The following is a 6,000-nucleotide window of genomic DNA, read 5'->3' as shown; positions in this document are numbered from 1 at the left end:
CTGCTCTGCACGCATTGCGGAAATCAGTACATTCTCCTAAAGGATTCAACCCTCCTTTAGTCCATAATAAAATATAATAAGCATTCGTTTAAATAGCATCTTCACCAATTTACACTGTAACCAACTGGTTTAACTGCTAAGAGAACATTGTAGTCAAGTACCTCTGTTAATGAGTACCTTCATTAAAAAAAAAGTTCTATTTTCCATGATACAGTTTTGTAGGTATAGGGGTTCATCCCTTCTCTTCCCGTTCTAGCTCGCGGCTTTCCCCTCCTATCGTTCTCCCCCATATATTACAGTAGTACCCTCTTTGTTGTGCTTATCTGTATGAGGTATTAAAAGGATGTGACATCTGAGCAAGATATGTGTTTAACTGAATCTAAGTGAGAGAGTGGAGCTACCAACGCAAAAACAAGGTAACATAAGCACTGATATGAAGACATACTCTGCTCCTGGTCATACGTATTTTACTTAAAAACTAGTATTTCCCTAGGGAATACCTGCTAAAACTCAGAAGATCAGCTTGTGTTACATTTGTTTACTAATATAGTCAGAATACGAAACAAACAAAACCAAAAATCCTCCACAGCATACAATCCTACATATTAGGTCTCCAGCACACAAGTCACTTCACCAATTTGTAACACTGACGTCCTTTGCCTGCTATGCCAGCATCCCAAACGAGAACCAGTTCGAGCCCCAACTGCTGTTTCTGATTCAGCTCCCTGCTTTCGGCTTGGAAAGCAGCAGCAGAGGATGGTTCTATTTCTTGCATCTTGCACCCATGTGGGGGACCCAAAAGAAACTCCTGGTCCCTGGCTTTGGATTAGGCAAGCTTTGGCAGTTGTCACCATCTGGGGAGTGAACCAGTGGATGCAAGATCTCTTTTTCTATAGCTTCTTCTCTCTGTGTAACTCTTTCAAATAAAAAATAAATCTTTTAAAAAAGATTTTAAAAATACTTTAGTTTAAAAAAAGATTTTACTTAAAGAGTTACACAGAGAGAAAGAGATCTTCCATCCACTGGCTCACTCCCCAAATGGCCACAATGGCTGGAGCTGGGCCGATCTGAAGCCAAGAGCCAGGAGTTTCTTCCAGTTCTCCCCTATAGGTGCAGAGTTTCAAGGACTTGAGCATATCTTCACATATCTTGATTGCAATGTAGATTCCTAGATTGTAATGGGGGTTCTGCTGCTGACATCTCACCTTGCCCTGGGGTTCTCCAGATTCAAGAAGCCTACGTGGTTTTCCACGAGGCAGCGGCCCGCACGGCAGCACGGCTCAGCGCCCCGGGCGTGTCTCGCGAGAGCTCCGAGGCCCGGATGTGTCCCGGCGCAGGCGCCCGTCTGCTGCTCGGGCTCCATCTTGGGCGCCTCGCTCGCCTCACGCGTGGTTTGCTGGTGCTTCGTCAAGGAAAATTCTGCGAGTAACAGTGGTTAGTCTGTTCTCTACTCATCTAATTACTAATTTGTTTATAGAATCATTTATTGAAGTTATTTAGGTTCCGGCTCTTTGGGAGCCTTTCTGGGTGCTTTTTCGTGTTTTTATAGGATTTTATTTTGTGTCCTAACACTTTCTTGCTTTCTGGTCTCACCAGGTAGTTCAGGCACATTTTTCTATTTTCCCCTAACGTAGTTAACTTCCCCTTGGCTCCTTGGTTATTTCCTCTGGAGAATGGTGTTTAGAATCCAAGACCTGAACAGTAAATGAGCCCGTTGCTTTTGGAGTGTTAGGTAAGGGGAGCTAGGAACGACATTTACTCCTTATTGCTGTGTCTGTAGCCTGTGTTGTGTTTATTTGTGTTGTGTGGGATTATGGAGTTGTTGGGTTACTTAGTTATGTTAAGGATACAGTAGAATATAGATATGCTGAGTAATGAATCAGTATGCAGTCCTTGCTCTTTCATTTGTATACCATCAAGAGATTATTATTAATAGTTAACATTCTTTCACCCTCCTCACTTATTTATCAAAAAGCTTCTTGCATTTCTTTAGAGGTTTTGTGAGTGCTTTTGTATGGGGAAAGACTTTATTTAGAAAATGCGTCCTAAATTCCAAAGCACTTAGTAGAAATTATCTTTCTGTTTTTCTGTTTTTGCATTATAAATGAAACAGGTAATTGCAAGGAAAAACAAGTTCATACAGCAAAACCCAAATGCCTCCAGATGTTTCTTTTAAGAAGGAAAGAGATGGTTGAAATTGAGGAGCATGGAAAACAGTCAAACCTTGGCCATATGATATTGTTAAAACTGATAGAAGTGAAGATAGCTGAGCAGTCTCTGTGGCCCCTGGACTTTTGCAGTCCTTGAGGAACCTTCGTGAGATGAGACTTTCCTTCGTGGATACAAAGAACCAAGAGTTTATGATGGTGTTAAACCCGAGGGGGCGATGGCCAGGGGCCCCTCGCCCCACGACAAATGAAGCCCTCCGGCAGACACGAGACAGGAGACCAAGAGATGCAATCACGCATGAGGCAAGGTTTATTTCACACGGGCTCGTGGGCGCTCCCGCTTGATCGAGTAAGGAGTCGCACCGAGCCGCACAAGCTGGGTCTTTTTATAGGATATGGGAAGCAGGAAGCGGGGTTACAGAAGCAGATGCATAGTTACAGGGATCCCATTGGCACCTTTAAGTCACACAAGGCTATGATTGGTCCAGGAGCTGCCCTTGCTCAAAGCAGTCTTCAAGAATGACTCAATGTCTGAGAAATGGAAACTTATCTTTCTTTTGTAAAATAGAAACTTGGGAAACTGAAGCTTACTGTTCCTAGCTCTTGGAAAGCACCCAACGGCTCCTAGCTCTCTATCTTGCAAGGTCTTCTGCCGCTCCTTATCTCACAAGGTCTTCTGCCTGCAGGCATCCTATTGACCCTTTTTCTGCTGGAGCTAAATTTGGGCTCTACAATGGGAGGATATTAAAACTAGTTCCACAGTGGGAAGTATGTTAAAAGAACATGAATTACCATGTCTGTCCTTACCTCTGTGGTCACAGCACAGTTTTCGATACTGATATCAATGACAAAACATTTGTTGAAATTAAATAATGTATCAGTAAGAATACTCATTTTATGCATGTAATTTATAAGATTAGGTGTATAATTAGATATATAAAATATAATAATACAGAATCAAATATATTCAGTATGTAGAATAATTAGAATCGTAAGTATGGCTATCACGCACTCTAGCATCACCTGAAAGGATTCAGATTTACAGTGGAACCCTTTCAGCACTGTTGTTATTTGGTTAGAACAGTTTCTACATTCACCATTCTCTTACAAAGGCACGCTGCAGAAATCTCCCATGTTCTAATGGACACTTGGTTGTTACTAGAACTAGCCTAACTTTGTAGCTCTTTTTATTACATTTACTAATTTATTTATTTTGTTAATTTGAGAAGCAGATGTGGGTGAGAAGGGGCACCCTCATCTGCCAGCTTGCTCCCCAAATGCTAGAGCTGGCTAGGAATGGGCCAAGTCAAAGTTAGCAGTTAGGAGCTCAGGTTTGTTTTTTTTTTCCCCACTTGGTGACAGGCACTCAACTACTTGAATAGCACCTGTTGCTTCCCTAGGTTTGCATTAGTAGGAAGCTGTCATTTAAAGTGGAGCCAGCACTGGAAGCCAGCCAATCTAATACAGGATGTAGGCATCTTAACTGCAAAGCCAAATGCCCATCCCAATTCCATAACTCTTGATCTTGATTTTTTTTGATACGTTATACTCATTTGATTGCAAAGCATCACAGGACCTGCTAAGCTCAATTTTCAGTTTGATTCTTATTGCTATAGCAATACATATGCACAGTGTTAAGTAATAATACAGTTTACGCAGTGAACAAAACTACACCCTACTGTGAAGGGTCCAACATGGTGGTAATACATGAGGCCAGGCTTCCTCCCGAGCAACCTGTCATTTCCTTCTAGATTAGCACCTACAAAATGACTTCCTTATTGTGATTTTTTTTCCCAAGGTACTGGGAGTGTCTCCAGTTAATGATGTAAAGTCCCTGTCTTCAGGAAGCTTATAGGACAGTGGATAATTTTATAAGGAAAACTTTTTATAGGCTGATGACTTAACTTGCATGAAATGATGCCTAGCACTTACAGAAAGGGACATCAACTGAGTGCAATTGGTTATTCTCTTTTTAGGGTTACAGCTCACTGAGATTTGAGAGTAGTATTGTTGTAGAATGTCTCATAACTGCCTCACCAATATTATAATTTTATTGATATAAAAATTGTAGCCATAATTTTAGAAGCCAAATTAAAATAAAATAATAAAAATTTAATGAAAAAAATTAGTATTCTTTGTTGTGGATTCCACCCAGGCAATTGAATCTCCATAAATTTTTGTTGATTTCATCCATTTCTTGTATCTGTACCCAGGCATTGCTGTTCAACCATGGTTTGATAAATAGTTGTATTTGATTCTTGCGTCACTTTCACAGCAAATTTATTGCCATTAAGTGTGGGATTTGGCTCTGTTTACCTGCTTCTCATACTCCTACAGATTCATTAAAAAATGATGCAGTAGACCCATAGTCATTCCATTTGTTGATATGAACAGTTATTTTTTTGTTAAATTAGAAAATAATTTCTGCATAGTGAAGACTGTTTCTTCAATGTTTTGTGACACTTATGTTTTCTGACATAATTTTAATATCCATTATTGATGTTTCCCACATCACATTATCAAATCTAGATAATCTAAAGCAAATTTCATCCTTACTTATAGTATTTATTGATTTGTGTGGTATAAATACAACACAACATGATCAATTTGATGCTGCTAATATAATATTGCCAAAGACAAAGATGGGAAGTTTGTGTAATAATATCACTACTAGAATACTGCATTAGGTGGATGCTAACTTTTAAAAACACTTAAATAATATTTACAAACTAGAAAAGACTATTTTGCTTGAGCACAGAATGTGAATTACCACTTGTATTGTTGGAAGAACTTTTGGCTGTGGCCATATCTGATCTTAGTCTTTTTGGGTTACCATAACAAAATACCTTAGGTTGTGTGGTTTACACAATAGAAATGCATTTTTCACTTTTGTTCTTGGTAAGAACACTTTTTTGGTGTGTAGGTAACTGCCTTCTCAGTGTGTCCTCACATGGAAGAGTGAGAGAGAATTTTGGTCTCTGCTCTTATTAGATCACCAGTCTGTCATGGGGCCCTAGCTCCATGACCTCATCTGAAGTTCATTATTTCCCAAAGTCCCCACCTTCTAATAATACCACTTTGGGGATTAAGCCTTTAAAATATGAATTTGGGTGTGGGCACAAACATTCAGTTCATACAACTAGTCAAAGGGAAATGTGCTCCCTTCTTCATTTATTCATTCAGTCATTCTGTCATTGAGTGTTAACCATGTCATAGGCTGCCTCCAGTTCTCTAAACATTTAATATGTATACAGTGATTACTGTTATGAAACAGAATGGAATGAAGACAAATATTAAAGAAAGAAGCAGTAAATATAAATGTAATGCAAGTTATGATGTTGACCATGAACTAGGAAACAATATACCATAAAAAATTGTTCAAGGAACTGTATTTCATTTAGATGGTCTAAGATGCCTCTGTGAAGAAGTGATATTTAAGTAGTAACCAGAATGAAGTCAGCCAGGCTTAAGGTAGAAAGAGGCACTTTCTGAGTATGGGGAGCAACATATTCAGAGTGTCTAAGTTAGGGTAGAGCTTGGAACATTGTTTAAATTAAAAAGGCTTCTGTTAATGCTTTCAACAGTAAACAGGATCTAGATCCTATAACACTCTGTAGGCTAAGTAAAAGAATTAATATTTAAAATGCAATAGGAATGAGTTGAAGGTTGAATCAAACAAAATGTTACTTGATTTATGTTTTTTAATTTTTGCTTAATTTATTTGAAAGTAAGAGAGGGATGGGCAGAAAAGGAGAGAATCAGGATGAGAGAGAGAAGGAAGGAGGAAAGGAGGGAGAGAAGGAAGGAAAAAGAGAACACATTCATCCCTTGG

The 6,000-nt window shown here is 39.1% G+C and overlaps 1 protein-coding gene across 10 annotated transcripts in view; it reads left to right on the top strand.

Moving 5' to 3' along the window:
- The first annotated feature begins 1,357 nt into the window (after nt 1-1,357).
- Nucleotides 1,358-6,000, top strand: part of FAM13C (family with sequence similarity 13 member C) — a 244,569-nt gene continuing 239,926 nt past the window's right edge. For 5 of the 10 annotated variants that reach the window (XM_058671479.1, XM_058671469.1, XM_058671476.1 and 2 more), the window contains exon 1: nt 1,358-1,434. The gene's annotated coding sequence lies outside the window, so the exon portion shown is untranslated. The remainder of the gene's footprint in view (nt 1,435-6,000) is intronic. The other 5 variants (XM_058671478.1, XM_058671471.1, XM_058671470.1 and 2 more) reach the window with 2 other exon arrangements.

The sequence above is a fragment of the Ochotona princeps genome, chromosome 13, assembly GCF_030435755.1.
Source record: "Ochotona princeps isolate mOchPri1 chromosome 13, mOchPri1.hap1, whole genome shotgun sequence".
NCBI classification, from domain to species: domain Eukaryota; kingdom Metazoa; phylum Chordata; class Mammalia; order Lagomorpha; family Ochotonidae; genus Ochotona; species Ochotona princeps.
The sequence above is the reverse complement of the archived record's forward strand: the minus strand, read 5'-3'. Positions and strand labels throughout refer to the sequence as shown.